We start from the raw sequence: 18869 nt of genomic DNA on the forward strand, positions 1-18869 counted from the left end.
AGTGGATAGTCAGGGATACGATGTCGTGGAGGATTTAGGGATAGATTTTTGATTTACTAACGCTGGTCCCGTTTGTTTCTGGATGAGACATGCGGGAGTTGACCTCGAAAAAACTATTGGATTTGGGTATCCTAGCAACGGCTGGAAAATGGAGCAGTAATTGTGTAAAAGACGGCGACAGAAAGTCTGTCACAACAAGTACAGTTTTACCAATCCTTCCTGTGTCCTCAAAGGAACACCAAGCTATGTTTTCATTTGCAGTTGGAAATCAGATTTCAGATCAATATTATTTGTCAATATTTCTCTATTTGCTAGAGTATATTCACACAGATGCAGATGGCCTTATGTACAGAGATGTTGGGTCTTTTCTCGTCCTTCATAGCATTTATTCAGGCTTATTAAATATTATGCATGAACTTTTATGGCCTTTGTGTGAACTAGCTCATCAGCCCAAACCCATTTGCTTATGAAAAAGGCATCAGATCTGAAAGCTTGCCTTGGATTTCAAAGATCAGCAGTGGTGAGCCCAGTCAAACAACAGACATGTTTGATTACGCCGGCCTTCTGAGTAAGGCCCTCCTTTTAATCTGGCCCCTACACGGCGCCAAACTCAGCAGCTCTAAAGGGCCAAATCCCAAGATCGAAAAAGCTTTATCTCCAGATTTCCAGCCAAAACTTCCAGCAAATCCACAGCTCTCCCCGTCCATCTGTCCCTCCCCCTGCGCCTTGGATTTTTTTTTCATGCTGTCTCTTGTATTTCTTCTCCTGTCATGAATACTGATTTTTATTTGATAAAATGATAGTCTTCATTCAGTGATCCAGTTGCTAACAGTCTCTGATCCTGTTATATTTAATGCATGGATGAGAAAAAATGTGTGTATACCAAAGTGCTCTACATACCCAATCTAGCAAGTTTGATTGGTTTTATATGCTGTGTTGGTGTTGCACAGTACAGTAAATAATTGTTTCTTTGTTTTTACTTAAACTTTTTTTAAGTTGAAAAGGAAACATACAGTAATGCTAACTGTTCACTCATTAAATTTACACGGCAAGATGTAATGTTTAACTACAAATAGTTTACCATATGAAAAACAGGTTGTCAGTGCCACAGCAGTGTGCTGTTTGCTGCATTGTTTGTTCTCGTCTCCTCTCACTCTGCCTGTCTGTCTCACTCAGCTCTCTATACAACTGGTAATAAGCTGTGTAAGTGAATAACGGCAAAGATGTCAGCCTCATACCTCCTTTTTTCCCTCCATACACTTTGGAGAGACCCGTAATCCCCAGAGGAATGAATGGCAGTGTTACCAATCATACGCAGTAGAAAATAGCCAATCAGATCCCTCACTGGTGTGAGACAGAGATAACACAGGAAACATTTTTTTGCCCATTTATGTCACAGTGTGAGAAGAGGGAAAAAAAGTGACAAGTCAGATTTGACAAGTGACAACTGGAAATTACTGATGGAACTTTGCTGATGTCAGACGTCGAATTATTGATTACATTTCAAATGGTGTCACAGACGGACATGCGTGCACACACACTTTCCTAAAATAGAAAGAGAAGAATGAAAACAACAATCTGAACCGAAATATTACAGACAAAAAAAAAATATATATATATATATATATAGCAGTCCTTTCTCAGAGAATGGTAATTATTATAGTCAAAATACTTTTTGCTTTTTGTGTGCACATGTACAGTAGGAAAAATATTTATGATTTTCAGAATGTTGATAATATGATTAAAAAGAAGGTCCAATTAATTGCAGACCTCAAATGAAATATCCTCAACTATATATCATGAGGATCATCATAACAATATAAAGTCAAATGAAATATAATGAATAGAAAATATACAACAACATTTTTCAACAACAAATCTTGTTCTTACAGGTGAAACATTACGTCAAATGTGTGGTAGAACTATATTTCCATGTAAAATCTCATGGAAATATAAACCTATATGTGAATGCATCATGTAAAATAAAATTGCACATGTATAAATTATAAGCACAGGTAAATCACACTTGAAACTAGAATAGCACTCCGTTAAGTCTCTACATCCACCTGCATGAAAATCTTGCAATATTAAAATAAATTGAATCTGAACCTTTAACTACATCATGCTTTTCCTACTTTCTGTGTAATCCTGCTCTCAAACATATAAATAGACAGACATACAGACACACAGGAATGAAAACATGGCTTCCTTGAGACAGAAGGAATAAGTGCTAGTTGTAGCCCAATAGTGCCAGGTTCCCTGCTTCTCCACCAGCAGGAGCAAGAACATATTACATCATTAGTAGTGCGTCATTCTGTACTGAAGCTGATTTTGTCCTCCTTCATCTTTGCCTCTACTTTCCGCACACATACAGTACTGTACATGCACATGTGCACTCACACTCTCGGACACACTTTTGTCTTGTTTTGTTTCTCTTAATTTTACTGAACTTTCTTTTCATGCTCTCTTATTTTTTTGTTTTCTTTGCTTGCTACTTTCAGTTTGTCAGCTAAACTACAGTACTGGATGCTGAGCTGCAGCTGAGTATCTGTTTGTGAGTAAAATAAACTGCACAGCTTTGGTCCTTCAATATACTGTACCTAGTAGCATGTGACATCACCCTCTGTCAGTTCTGTCAATCACAATCCGTGTTTGTGTGCATGTGCTATTCCATTTGTTTGTCATGATGATACAAGAGCATTAATCCTGTACAAATGAATTAATCATCTTACACCCACACTGTATATGGCTTAAACAAATGAGTTAGTACAGAACTAAGCTCTCATGTTGAACATGTTATTAACATATGATAATGATACTGTTGTACAGTAGCTTCCTTTCCAAGACAATTCTGGCTCACTCATGAAGTGACTAGATTGGTTTTTAATGATAGCTTACCTGCCTGAGATAAGCATGATGTATAATGAATGAGATGAGAAAATACTGTTGCATTCAGATACATTTGATGCCTTTGAAGTGAGGATAGTATAATTTTATATGTAGGTGTACGGCCTTGTAGGAAGCCTTGCAGAACTCCTGCAGTACAAGCTCATAATGCATTATTCACCCAGGCCCACTGGGTTCAGGATTAAAAAAGGTAAAAAAAAAAAAGATTTTATCCATTTGAAAGTATTGTCAGAGAGAACACTGATCCCCCTGCCCCATTAAATTAACTTCCTACTGTAACTTTGAGTAAATAGCAACATGCAGGAATGGTTCAGAAATGTGGGTAAACAGCCAACCACTGTTGCATTGTCAGTGAATGTTTTATATTCACGTTCACGGTCCAAGGTTGTATTTTTTTCCTGATTAAGTCATATTGTTTGAGATATCCACTTCTTCTTAGTTTCAGCTTTGCTTCAGTGTCTCTTCTCTCCTAGTGTCCTCTTCCTCTGTGCCAATTCATTCCATGTGAGCATCTCCTAGTGTTCGTATTCCCGATTTTCCTTGGTTTTTGCTTGCTTTGTTGACTTTGCCTACTGCCTAGCCCTGATTTGGGTTTTGTTTGCCTGAGCTGCTGCCTGTCTGTGCGCTGAACCTTTTTGCCAAAGACCTTAATTTCTGCAACCTGAGCTATCTATTCCGGTGATGCCTCTGAGTCCCTTTCCCTGTGGTTTACCAGTTACCATGCAATGATTCTCAAGCTTTTGCCTCTTTAAAACATTAACACCAGGCCTGCCTGAGATTTTAGGGATGACAGGGTGAACATAAACATTGTAATTTAGGGGCAGAGACTACAAGATTAGAAGAACACAGGAGACTTAAGGATCAATTTATGTAAATAGTGTAAAAAAAAAAGGGGGGGGGGGGGGGGCTGTATAGATAAGATATTTTTAAACCCTCAGGTCATTAGGATGCCTGCCAACAATACTGTCCTTTGATTATCTTTTTGTTACCTTGTACTCCCCAGAGAGAGGTGGCTGTAGCCAGCACCCAAATCCTGACCTCAGTAAAAATACGAGCTGCCTCTCAGCCCACTACCTCAGCCCAGTCCCCTTCACTGTTCACCTGTTTGTTCGGACCGGGTAGGAATTTTTAATTTTTAGGCCCGTTGAGACCTATATTCCTTGTTTTTTGTTTTTCCCGGGTAACCTCCTCAACAGTTGCTGCGTGCATGGCATTTGGTTACAACTTTGCACTGCTCCGGACACCATCTCAGGATCTATTTTAAAGCTGGTGAATATATCTGGTTTCATGGCACAAAAGTAACATGACTCAGAATGGAAAAGGAGTGTACTGTATCATCACCAATATACTGTAACAAAGCTGCATTTAGCCGCTCTCGTTGCTGCTGAGAAGCTCCACTTACGTTCCCAGGTGACCGTTTAGACTTAAAACTAATGCAAATGATTCACAAGTACTGCACTGGAAGTTATTTGTTCAAACAAATTGTCACCCCGAGTAAAAACACTGCTTATTAGATCACATAGATTTTTTATTCATACTTTTATTTTATTTTTTAGCCCAGAAGCTGTGTCCAATATGGCACCAATAAGCTTTAGTGGAACATATGCTCTAACTGGCTACATATTTGATTGTTTTACTGAAAACAAAAGTCTCCTGATTGTCACTTTCTTTAGTAAGTTCAGAGGGACTGTACTTTCTATTTTGGTGAATGTGCACAAGGGAAATCAGTCAGAATTAAACACTAATTAGATACTGAACTTATACAGAGCAAATTCTTTATGAGATTAGTTAGCATATGGTTTGTACCTGAGAGACATTAGATCAACTGAGTTTCACAGCTGTGTGTGTATGGAGTCTGTGTGAGTTGGAGTGGTTCCAGTTTAAGGCAAATCTGTTTCAAACTAATAAGAAATATGAATATTACTGCATGAGTTCAGGTGCTGCTGAGAGACCTTTATCTGTTCATATCCAAATAATGTGTTTGTATGTGGTTGCATCCTTTACACAGTGAGGCAAATTGATGCTGCAGGGCTGCTAAATGTTGGCTCTAATCCCTTTTTTGGAACTGATAAGTACAGACTTTATAAGCTCGCCTTCGTGATGTTTTTAAGTCTGGGGTCATTTAATTTCCCTGTGTTGAACAACAACATCTTTTACCTCCTGAAGTAAGTCTGTCTGAGAGGAAGTGTGTTGGCACCTGCTGTCGATGAATATGTTGTTTATCTTCATTTACAGACACGAGAAAAAACAGAGAAAAATGAGAAAAATGATATTTGTTAGGACAGGAAGGAAAAAGTGAAGTTCTTTACACTGGTGACCTGTCACTATAGAAGCAGGAGTTAAAAATGTGGCTTTTTTTGTAACAGAGGCGCAGTTGAAATGAAAATCCTGTTTCCCTGAGCTTTTTACTTGTCATTACAAAGGAAAACAACATATCATAGCCATACAAACGGCCGCCACAAACCAAAACTGACAACTCATGCCACCTTATATTCTTACTCGTGTCACCAGAGAGAAAACTCTGACTTTTTTCTCTATCACATTTAGTACAAGAGCCTTTTTATGTTGCAGCAGAAAATAGCAAAAATAAAAATCCTGAAGGCAATCCGTCTGTGGTGGCTTGTTTTTTTTTAACTCAAATGTCACCCAATCGAGTCCAGTTATACGCAACTTTTTCATTAGGAGGCAGAAAAAAGGGGGAAGAAAGAAAAAAAGGAAAGAAAATGGAAAATCCCCTCCAGGGTTGTTTGTCTTTGTGATTCCAAAACTAGCGGCGGCCCAAGTTCGGAATTACAACCACCACTGAATGCTTGGATGTTAATTAAAGAATGCAAATTTCATGTTTCTGGTCCAAGGCTGACACGCACTCAAGGCCCAGAGGTCCATGAGAGAGAAAACACACACACACATACACACAGACCCCAAAAGATGCACACAAACACCAAAAGACACAAAGTTTTGAAGGCTTATACTCATGCAAACACACACACACGCACACACGGGCGTGCACTCACAACTGAAGGCCCTAATCAGTCTCTCCATTCCCCTTTGTTCTAAAAGATAGAGATAAGACAGTCGGCAAAGCAAATGACCTTATGGGGGTAAAACTCAGGAAGCTGATTATACAGAAGTTACATGTTCATAAATATGTTTACCAATATGCAAAGAGAAGGCACAAAGTGGGTCAGAACTTTTCGGGGAAAGTTTGCAAAGGGGAATATAGGCTGCATATGAATACAAAGTTTGTATGGAAACACCAACAGAGAACGGAAAGAGACATGCACACGCCCTTTTATTCTTTATTATCCTTTTGCAGGGATCCCTGTAGGTGACACACTGAGTCAATGCTCCTCAAACTGTGGCAACTCTGAATCATTAACAGTGCTATAGTTTTTCTAATTGGCAGCCACTTCAGATCTCTCGGTTTTGTTACCAGCCAACAAATAATCTCCAAATCGGATTTCACCAGTGTATTTTTAGCAGATAAGAGTGACACAGGTGTCAATACTTATTATTTTTCTCCACTTCTCACCTGTTTATTCCCCTTCCTGCAAATTAGTTGAAAAAACCCTGCCCTCTAAACTCAGTGGAAGCTGCATTTACTCCAAAATGTGAAGCTGTGTTTTTTTTTTAAACCTCATTTCTCACTAATTCAATTAATTTAGGTTTGCAGCTCAGTGCGGCTGGGGGAGGTGCTGGATCTCTTGATTTCAGCTACTTGAAGGTAGAGGAAATTCTTATATCATTCCTTCCTATAATTAAGAACAAAATAGAGATCTGTAGAATTCAATCAGAATAAACTTTAATTGCAGATGCATTTGGTCACAGAGGAATCATATTATAATGCCACTGTAATGTATAATGGTTATAATTAATGGTATGCAAGCTTAGAAAAATATGGGCCTATGAATACATTATATATAAAGTATTACTTTAGCTGATGTCAGCCTTGCCTAAATATCATAACGCTGAGGCTTTCTCTAACACGTGCACGCACATACACATGCACGCACGCATGCACACACACACAAACACACATACACACACCGTAGCTATAGTAACATGAGAAAGTACAATACTTGATGGAAGCAGGAGGCCACTTATATGAGTCAGAGTTTGAACCCTATTCAGTGACTGAGCACACTCACTTTACCTTTAGATGCTCCCACACCTGACAGCTCTGACATCACATGGCTGGGCCTCTTTGGCATGTGGTATGATTGCTTTGGCATCTGACATGAAAAGTTGTGCACTGGAGCGCACCTGTGTGTGTGTGTGTGTGTGTGTGTGTGTGTGTATGTGTTTGTGTGTGTGTGTGTGTACTGTACTGTAGGTGTGTGTGTTCACCGCGCAGTTGTCATGCTCTGTCACTTGATGTGAGTTCCTGTGGGACATGTGTGGTGCCTATTTGACACAGATTTCAGCTCTTGTGTGGGTGTGCTTCATTTACAGCACATTAGAGAGACATAAATAAACATTCTTATGGTGTCACTCACACCATAAGTTGCAACAAGTGTGCTTCACATTTTATGTCCCTCAGTCCTCCACTGAAACTCCCCATCTTCTATCCTCGGAGAGTAAAATTTCAGCAATGATTTCTATGCATACCGTATGCTGTTAAATTCTTGGCAAACACAAAAGATTATTGCTTTTTTCCCTCAGAATAGCTTAGTTGAAGTGTGTGTGTGTGTGTGTGGTTTTGGGGAAATATTGCTGGAGATTGTTAGAGATATTGCTGAGTTCTTAAGTATGCGTAGGCTCATTTTTTTTTTTTTTTTGAGAAGTCAGCGCAAACTATATGGAGAGTCTATGGAGATATAGTTTCATTACACTTGCATAATCAAAATACTTTTTCCTTTCTTGCTTTATGTGAAGTAAGTGTACTATCAATCAAACAAACAAGTGAAAAAAAAAAGAATGTACTGTATCAAAACGCACATGAATATTGCAATAGTATATGACTGGGTCTATGAAGGAAAAAAACAACAACAAATGCTAAAACAAATATATGTGCACGCGAGCAGGCACAGCACAACTTCACAACGCTTTTAATTCAGTCATAAAAGAAAACAAATTACCTCATCCACTGTGACAAGCTAATGTGTTGTGCTCCACAGCTCTTAAGCCCTGCAGGCCAGAGCTCCAGCACAATGCTCATTTTTCCACCAGATACATTTCTCTCTCAAAATGCTGCAAACTTTGTAAGACACAGAAAGCCTGTTGGCAGGAGAGTTTAAAGGCACAATCTGTACTCAGCCCAAAAAAAAAGAAAAAGAAAGCAAGATATAATAGTTCCTCTGACTGAAAGCTAAAGGAGCGATTTGGTCGAGCTGTTGCCTGAATTCACCATCAAAAGCTGAATAGAATATGACACGAAAACTGCATAGTTTCTACATCAGCGTGTTGCTCTTTTGTGTTTGAAATGAAATGGAGCAATGTGTTAAATTTGCTCACAGGATACGTTTATGTAACTGTCGCTGTAAATCCTTGTTACCTTTGCTAGAAGGAAATTATGTATTTTTCTCTCTGTTTGACTTGAGGCAGGAAAACACAGGCAGTGAGTGAGTGAGTGAGTGAGTGAGTGAGTGAGTGAGTGAGTGAGTGAGTGAGTGAGTGAGTGAGTGAGTGAGTGAGTGAGTGAGTGAGTGAGTGAGTGAGTGAGTGAGTGAGTGAGTGAGTGAGTGAGTGAGTGAGTGAGTGAGTGAGTGAGTGAGTGAGTGAGTGAACAACTTCAAACAACACCTTGTTTGTAGTTTCCAGTCCAGCAGATTTAAAGGAAGATTATGGGTGATTACATGTTGTCATATTTTCATGGTTTTGGAGGAAACTTTCAAAATAAAGATTTTTTCTATAAACCAGTATAATTCATTATGCTTTCTTCGCAAGGTATCAAATATTCCTCTGCATTTACTTGTTAATCCATCCATCTGGTGCTCTACAAGGGCTCAAGAAAAAATACCCAGAATTGTGTTGTGTGAGCCAGGTCTGTGTGGATGTGTCTCTTGCACCATCTGCCACGCACCTCCATAAAAACTGCTTCCTGTCAAAGAACTCCATGATAACATGACAAATGTGTCAAAAGTCATACATCATTTATATGTGATGGCAGTTTCCAAACTTGAGTAAGCTGCTTAGATTGCACGGCTCGTTTCTCTGGAAAAAACAACAAAAAAATGAAGCCAGTCGAGCTCTGTCACAATATTCTCTACCTGAATCAGCCCAATGAGCATGAAGGACAGCGGGGCAAATTTAACTGTCTGTGAAGACAACATTCTGTGAATTTATGACCCTTGACCTTCAAAGAGTCTCTCCAGGCATGGGGTGTGCTGCTTGTGGTGCAGTCTGGGATGCATGAAGGCGTTAATGACTCTTGACTCTACAGTTTGGCTATGTCAGCCTGGCCAGCTGTGTATTAATCTTCATAGTAGCTCCTTGCGTTTGCACCCGGCTGCTTGGATGTGTCATACAGGGGGAAGAGAGAGGTCGAGGGAGGGGAGTTGAGAGTATGTGTCTATGTCTTTAATCCTGGCCTGCTTAATTATAAATCTCTCCAACTGTCATGTGCTCCTTGCTAGTGTCCCAAGAGTTTCTGTTAATATTTCATGCCACTCTCTTGTCCCCCAAGCAAAATGGCCGACTGGCAATTAGGCCCTACTGCAGAAGACCCTTTCAGGGGTGAGTAACTCTCGGTGGATGTGAGGATCTGTTTATTAGCAGAGAAACAGAGAGCTTTACTCTCTCTAACCTTGACAAAAAAAAATGAAACCAAGCCTTGGATGGGAAATTCGCTCCAAGAGTTATTTGTTAAATGTTAGGTTGAACACATGTAACATGAAATAAACTCAGTAAATAAACAGAAAGGAAACAGAGTGTTTCTGTCAAAAAGTGGGGCACTTAAATGAGACCCACGGACACAGACGACACCCCATCATGCCCATTTGTAATGGATTATGGTCGGTGCAGCCATTTTGCAGGGGTCACCACATCTCAGCAGTGTGTCTGCCCTTTACCGACTTCATGTTTCCATGCAGATGAGTTATTTTGGAAACATGATTAATTCATCCTCATCTAACCACTCACTACGGCGTCAGATAGATTACTGGAACAGCAGGAGAGGTAGATGGAGGGAAAGAGACAGCAAGAATGATGAGGGAGGAAGAATGAAACTGAGAGGGGAGTAAAGAGGGAGCTGTGGATTTTGGCGTGACAGCGATAACGGAAGTTTGAGATGAAGAGGACATAACATAAACTCTGCACACAAACATACACCCACATACAAACAAACAATTGCACTTGACTTGGCTGTACTCTACAGATCAATACTCATCTCTTCCCCTCCGAGCAAACAAAACTTCAGTGCATTGCTCTGGCAAACAGAGACTGCAGAGATCCCATGAGGACAGAAACCACCATGGTGACCCCACCGAGTCCTCAACAGCACAAACGTGACCTTTATCTTCTTCAGAGAGCTGGTCGTTCTTCCCTTATCGGCCTGTCTTGAAGCCTCGTCTGCTTTCTCTTGTGTCAGGCAGCTACATCGACCTTTATTTAAGCCAGCACAGGGCTGGAGTCTCCTCCATTCTCGAGTCGCCACCTCCCTCCATGACTGCCCATTGCCCCTGACCAAAATGTTTTAACTTTGAAGTGACACTGGCTCTATGTTTCTCCAAGTTCAGGACATGTCTTTATTCTGCAAGCTTACCTCTGCAGGTGTAGTCTTCTAGGAGAGTAAATAGCTGCTCTGTAATAACATAGCTGTTCAATAAAGCAGGGGATCTTTTACCAGTTGATGACTGCTGATTTAACATAAAGTTGGGTTGTGCTGTCATATAGTCAGAAGAGGAAGAAAAAAGAATGTCCTGACCTTTTTGTAACACTTAAATGGGTGTTACATACGCTTGTATAGTAGAAGCTGGAAGTTTTCAAAGTCAGATAAACAAAAACAAAGGTGTGTATTGTGTGACATTTTTGATTAAAGCTCTTTAACTCCTGGATCCAACATATCCGATAATGCAACTCAGTAATTGCCAGTTCCTGACACTCTCTCCATTTTAAACTTGTAGTCTGGAGGCATCATGGTGAGCTGCCATAATAGGCATAAAAAAGCAAAGCTGATGACATCATTATAGGTTGTTTTTATCAGACTATAATGCCCCTGCAGGTACAGCAGACATTACCTCCATTTTCACAGCGGTAATAGAAGCAGTTCAGAGCACAACAGGTGAACAGATCTTTGAGGGAACTTAGGTCTTGTTTTAAGAGCTGAAAGTAGTTTTGCAACACATGCGTGACACCTCCTGAGAGCGTCACGTGTTCCAGTTTCCAGAGATCACAAGGACAATGTCCCTGCATCCCATTTCTTCCTCTCTTATCTGTTGTAGTGGCTGCAGTGTTTATGCATTTGTGTTTCACTGCATGGACGATGATCCATTAGGTCAGGCATGCAGCTCAGCAGAGCGACTGAAATGGCTTTTTAATGCCTTGATTAATCCCTCATGTGAGATATTTCACCTTACAATGCAATCAGAAGATTATTGCTCATTAATGATAGAGAGGTTGTGACTTTGGAGTTCTCTTATCGCTTATGTAGGACTGTCACAATCATGACATTTTAGTTGATGATTAATTGCCATACAAATAATTGCAATTAACATTTTTTTTCTGATTTTTTAAATTGTATAAACCTAAACATAGTTTAATAATACACTACACGTTATTAAAAAGAGCCATTTATTGGCATTAAAGATAGAGTCTAGATTTTTATTTGTTGCAGTTTGTAAACAAAACATTCAAACTGGGCCCCCTCTCGGGCTCAACTGTGTAGCCTCCTTCCCCAGACAGCAGCAGTTGTAGTTGTCAGGACCATAAAGGAAAGGGAATACAGTCCTAGTGAAGCGCTGGCCAGGAGCCTCCAGTGTTATGCTGTAACGAGCAGGAGGGCCGTTGTGGTGAGCTGGGAGTTGGGTGCCGCTAGAGAGAGAGAGAGAGAGAGAGAGACGTGGAATCAGACGGATTGGATATAATTTTAATGGACAAGAGAAGGCCGGTAAAATGTGGGTGAGGTCAACAATACAACGTCGCCATGATGACAACATATTTTATTTGCCACGTGCCGTTCCGACGGGCCTCTTGTTTCTTTATCCAGTTCTGTGCAACAGCCGTTGTCTGTCTGCTGTCCGCACGATTCCATGTGAATGCAGCATAAAGAATACTATTCAGTTACAACCTCACTGCTAGATGGGAGAATTTTTTACACAGTATGTATGTACTGTATGTAAGGCTTTGCAAATAAATCCATGATAGATGCATATTGAAATGCAGCTGTCGATTATTAGAAGTGGAGTGTCGCAGTTTGTGATACTCATGTGTGATTAAACCATAGCAGAAGAAGGGGGCACAGCGTGATGGTGTCATTAAAAGAGCACAATTCAAACCTTAAATGTTGGAAAACAATGAAGAAATAGTGATGGAAATATGACATTTCTATTAGTTTCATACAGCTTTTTTGTACAGATGAATGGAAACAATTTTAATGATAATGCAAAATAATTGCGGTCAGCTCAAATAACTGCAATCAGGCAATTATGTAATAATTGTGACAAGACATTGGCAGCTTGGAAAGTCTAAATCTGAATGTAATAAAGTACAGGAGAGGTGAAAGTCTGAAACTCAAAGCTGGGAAACTACAACAGCTTTGTTGAGTTAGATTTTTTTTTTTTAATCTTGCTTATTCACTTAAATTTTCCCTTAGAGCTTGAATATTAACTTGAAATTGCATAGCAACTTAACTAGCCTTGTAGCTAATGTAATGCGGAAAAAATACTTGTATGTGAAGATCCAATTTGAAACTCACAGGAAATAGATAGTGCCTTTTGTCAGCATGGTCTTTTATCCCATAATACATGAGGAGGCTGTTTCCAGACATTTCCCACGTGTACGTCATGCTATTACATTGGCAGAATAAAATGAACGCTTTCTCTTCTTCAGAGATCTATACAGTGCTTGACACCTGCTTTCCAACCTTGCAGCACTTCTCATTGTTTTATCATTATGCAGAAAAAAAAAATACTCATTATGTTTTACAGTCCCCTTGTCTTTATGTGAGTGTTTGTGATGCAAATTCCTCAAATGTTGGCTTCATCATGTACGCTCACCACCCCCAGGTACCAGGAATTAATGAGCATTTCTGTGCTCCACCTGAGCATCATCATGCAGCCTAGTGGAGCGGCCAATTTCCCTCCAACTGGCACTGCCCTCCTAGTTAGCTGCAAAACCCCCCTAAGGCAGTGAAGGATTGTTTTCAGCGGTTAATTGACAAGATCCTGGTGGTATTTCACACAAGCATTGGTGAAGGTGTGTGTGTGTGCGTGCGTGTGCATGTGCCTTATATGCCACTCCATGCAGCCTTGTCATGCATCGCACTCTGACCTTCCTACTGAGACATTTGTTTTCAACTAAAGGTTGTGCCACTCGCCAGCACATGCCTTATTTATAGAGTTAATTAGACACATTTAGTGGCTATCTTTTAATGTGCTTTTCCAATTAAAGCTTTGTCACCTTGATTAGCTGTTAATGAGTGAATAGGAGTGAATGTACAAATGCAAGTGACTGCTTTTCATAATTGTTATGTTATTACATTTTAAAACTTATTTTGCATATACTCGACGTTGTAAGAAATGCGCAGAATTGGAATTAAGAGCTTCTCATGCAGTGGCAGCAGTGGTGAGCGAGTATTACTGAGTGGAGGGAAAAGGAGGAGAGGAAATGGCCCTGAACAGAATGGGCCCGCTGTCTGCTTGTTGCTGTGTCTGTCTTTTGGTTTGTGGCGGAGTGACAAAGAGCCTGAGGGGAAAGTGATTCTGAGGCTCTGACTTTGCCAACAGGCAACTAATCCCCCACACAAAGCTCAGCTGACCTGAAGCTGCCTGTCTGCGGCATTCACAACTCAGACACACACGAAGACACCTAAATCCATATGGACATTTTTGTGTCTTACACAAACATATACATGCTCCCCCAACCACAACACACGCACACTCCGTGTCTGCGGTTTTCCAGCAAGCAATTTGTGCATGTCCTTTAGTGCTGTTGATGCAATATTTAACAGAAGTGCAGGATGAAAAGAAAATAATTTAAGGTTGGATGTTGCAACATAAGCTGCTTCCTTCAGCGAGACTGAAGCTCTGCAACCAAACTAGCTTTCACAAGTCAATGTGCAGAAAAACAGCTGTGAACACTTGTGGCTTAAATGATGAGGGGACCTCGAGGAGGCTTCACAGTCCAACTCTGTTCTCACATTTTGAGAGCTTTTTGTGTCTCCAAGACAACTTGGCAGGAAGAGCCACGACAAGGACTAAGCTTCTGCATCTCGGTAATCACATCTGGCTAGCAGCAGCCCTTCAGAGATGTGGCCCGCTGATAAAAATACTCCTTGGATGTAAGAGACTAAGTGCAAAGACTCACAGGTAGAGAGCTGGAAATTAAGGCAATTTTGGTGCTTCATTGGTGATGAAGAAGGGTTGTGGTATCCTCAGCTTGATCCTCTTATGAAAAATGTACAGGGTGTGAGCTGGGAGACAGGTGCATCAGAGGGCATAGAGAGGAGAGACGGTAGCATGTACAGCATGGTAATGGAGCCGCACCACTCTCAGACAAAGGAAGCTTGGACAAATTCCCATCAGGAAACATGGAGACCTTGCTGATTGGCTTGGGTTCCAAAAAAGGATTGTAGCTCATTCCCAAGAAATATTTCTTCTAGGTTGTTTTTCGGCTATGGTGAAGTCTCCATTGGCAATTTAGCTGTAATTGCTCCCTGCATGCTGCCTGTAATCAGATACATTTAGTACAAAATATGTTCTCAGCTGTACCTGAAACCTTTCACAACCTATTTGTGAATCCATGCAGTAAGGTGCAGTTTTCACAGCCAGGTGAGCAATCTGGTCATGTCTTTTTTCCTTGAGCAACATGGTTGTTATTCCTGCAACAGTGAGCGTGTTGGGCACCGGTGCCATGCTTCAGACTCCGATTGGTTCAGATTCTGACAACAGCCTACAGCAGCTTCACTCACCTCCCTCCCTGCTCGTGTCTGTTTCCCGTCTCCTACCTTCACATCTACCTTCGGCTCCACACTCCGGAGGCATTAAATCTGGGCAAATTAGCTCGTACAGTCCTCTCTAAGTCATCAGCACTCTAATAGTGCTGTTACCATTCGCCGCACACGCCGGGATGATTCCTCGATGGATGTAATTCCTCCTCCGTGGAGAGAAAAAAAATAATTCTAAAATATTATTATCCTCTTCCCTCAGGTGACAAAGGATTTTATTTCTATTCAGAATATGTGTGTGATTTCAGGCCCAGATCATAATCTCCATGTAAAAATATTGTTGAAGAGCATCTGTACAGTGAAGCCCATAAGAGTGAAAGTCTTATAGAGAAACTCAATCCAATGTGTCCACAGCTTGGCAACAAGATAGAGACTGTGTCACCCATCAAGCCAGTTTAAAAGCAGAACACTGAAGTAGACAAAGAGTTTTTATGACCTTGAGTTGGTGAATTGATTTGACTCACAAAAAAGTCACACTGTCATCTGGACCAACAGGCACCCATTTTAAAGATGTCATTCATACTAGCTATAAGTACTAACTTATTCAAAGGGTTAGTTTTTTCACATCCTTAAAGCCGTGACCTACAGGGATGATGGACGGACCCTGTATCGATTGAGCCATGCTGAAAAGCAAAACCTCATACAGCAACATGCTGTAGATAACGTTTTTGCTAGATTATGTGCCAGAATTACAGATAACTTCTACTTATCCACACAAGCAGACATGGGTACAAATTCATGCATGCACACATGGGCGTTCAGACACAAGACAAACACACATACACCAGCAAAGGAATCTCCCCAGAGAAGTGCTGTGCACACAGTGTTTACTGCTCTCTTCAATTATTGATTAGTTGTTTTCCTTCTGTTATGAGAGGCCACCCCATATGAACAGGCAGAAAGGCCTGCTAATAAAAACTGCAGTAGGACTCTCTCTCTCTCTCTCTCTCTCTCTCTCTCTCTCTCTCTCTCTCTCTCTCTCTCTCTCTCTCTCTCTCTCTCTCTCTCTCTCTCTCTCTCTCTCTCTCTCTCAAACCAGACCACACTTTATTGACCTCGGCCTTCCTCTTAAACAGGACGCTCCCTTTTCTTGGCATTGTCTCTCCTACTATCTCTTATTTGTCTCATTTATTTTCATGTTTCTCTCTCTCTCTCTCTCTCTCTCTCTCTCTCTCTCTCTCTCTCTCTCTCTCTCTCTCTCTCTCTCTCTCTCTCTCTCTCTCTCTCTCTCTCTCTCTCTCTCTCTCTCTCATATTCAGACAGATCTCTCCATTCCAAGGCGCCTTCATAAACTGGACTATAGACAGTGCTCAGCAAAATACCCACATAAGCCATCGGTTAACACTGAATTATTAACATATTACAATATTTACAATTGCAGGTATCAGAACTGCTCAGAGTGCAGTGTGATGCAAAGTCTTGGAGTATGGATATAGTGGTGTTAGAAATGTGTAGCACTAATAAGTCAGTCTAATAGATGATTAACGATGGTTTTCTTTTACAAGGGCCTATAAAGTCTGAGTAGTTGAAGTTGAACTGAACTGACTGGAGCACATCATTGCATTGTATGGCCGGTGGTACAAGATGTTTTCCCTCTATAAAGTCCCCCACACACTGGTTATGCACTGCTAATGGTTGAAGGCATCTGTCCCTTTGCAACATTAAACATTTGAGAGGACCCATCATGCTCTTAAGATTGTATTTCACTCAGAGTAAATGGACTGCACTTCTAAAGCAGGCAGTCTTAGAGAGTGCTTCACAATACATGTCACATTCACCCACTCACACACGCAACTTTTCATAGATCACACCCATACACACACTCCTACACTGATGATACAGCCATCAGAAGCAATCTAGGCTTCACAGTCTGGCAGAAGGACACATTGACATGCAGACTGGAGGAGTGAGAGGACCACTGACCCTCTGATTACAGACAACCCACTGTAGCTCCTGAGCCACAGCTGCCACAAAGTGTGACATGGGTAGATATAATGAGAAAAAAGAGAGTAAGGGTTAGTGAGAGCCCAGGACATGTTTGACCACTAGGGCTGGTTTTGATGACCACTAAAATGATTCTAATGAATTAAAGAGACCAAGCGAATCTCAAATGAGAATGGCAGCCAAAGGTTACTTTTAACTAAATAACTAAATAAAGAATGAATGCCTTATCAGAAAGTGGTTCTGAAATGTGTGGAGCAATGGGTTGGAGTCCTCAGCAAAGCTCTGAATCCCTACAACCTTCAAGAAGCAAACATACACCTACATGTAACTGCTGTATGTAATATTTATTGGACCTTGAATCCACCTCTGTGTGGATTCTACCATCATGTGTTTTTAATCCTAAATCCTAAAAAAAAAACACTTAAGACCTGGCAAAGAAAAAGACGGGTAGAGTATCTTGGGTTCCCAGCCACATGAAGATCTCAATTATGGCACACTGGATGTGGCACTGCTGCTCCTGACGACAGAAGATAAAGTGCAGTAATGGAAATGCCATCCTGTTACAGAAGCGGGGGCTCCGGTGTCGACACGAAAACAAAACAAAGTCAATATTGAAGAGGCGAAACAATGTGGAAATAGAAAATTGTCAAACGGCAGTCCGACTTGGCAGGGGGAAAACAATCTCAAATGGCATGCAAAACAATGTCAGTGATGGGGCTGCTGTTTTAGTCATCTGCTTGAGTGTCTGTGTGTGAGTGTGTGAGAGAGAGAGAGAGACAGAGAGAGAGGGAGAGGGAGAGGGGGGATACAGAGCATGTTTACTTCCGTAGCCTTTTGTCAAAGGCGGCATAAAGAAAGGTGGCATGTGGTATCTAAAAGGCTCCACACGCAATCCCAGCTTGCCCACCTGTTCCGCTCCTGCTTTGATTTCAGCTTGAGAGGGAAGCAGAGAGCTTCTTGCTGAACAAGCTGAGCATCCAGGACTGGCTGTGAGGTGCACAGAAACAAAGTGAATTTGCCTTGGTTCCTTTTTTTCCCTCCTTCTTCTCCTTGTATGCCAGAAAGTAAGGAAATCCACTTGTTTCAGAAGTTCACAGGTGCGTTTAAATTTGTGAAAAGATTCAAGAATTTGAACGTCAAAGCTTTTACAAACCTGTGTCCTTCTGGCTGAATTGTCACCATGCCTGGGGACTCTTTTCCCTGCATCTAAGAGAATACGAGGTGGTTTTGGGGCGGGGGGGCAAACAGGAATCATTCGTCTCCCTGAGGAGTTAAGCAAACTGTGAAAAAGATGAGACGGAGACAGACGAGGGAGAGAGAATGAGAGATGTAGACAGAGACAGAAACATAGCATCAGAGAAGAAGAGGACGAAGGGGAGACAGAGCACTTCAGGGCATACCCAACTTAGACATGGCCATCATAAATGATTAAAGGCCGATTTCCCATTCCGACAAGCCTACCAATCTTTGCACAGTGTAATGGAAGCCAAAGTGAAACGAGCATGGAGCACTGCATTTGCATCAAGCAATCATCAAAGATGTGTTTAAAGAGTCCAGGAGGGGCAGGCAGGAGAAATGGTCGCACAGAGCAGTTTTATACTATTATGGTCTGTTTAAATGGGATATATTACCTGTTTACCCAGCTGCTGAGGGCAACCGGCATTTTGTTTGAGGTCATCCCACTAATATTTCTCCCACCGGTGGACGCGCTGGCGGTGGTGAAAGTTGCGATTCCGTCTTTATAATTCCACGGTGTGATCCGTTGGGAGAGGGAGGGGTCGTGACCTCGGAGGCAGAGGTGGAAATTGCACCGGTGGGGCAGTGAAGAGGAAGAAGGAAATGAATGATGGAGCTGAGAATGAGATGGAAACGATGAAGTCATACATAAAGCACAAGACTATGTGGCTCTGTGGAT

This window comes from Trachurus trachurus (genome assembly GCF_905171665.1).
Source record: "Trachurus trachurus genome assembly, chromosome: 2".
NCBI lineage: Eukaryota > Metazoa > Chordata > Actinopteri > Carangiformes > Carangidae > Trachurus > Trachurus trachurus.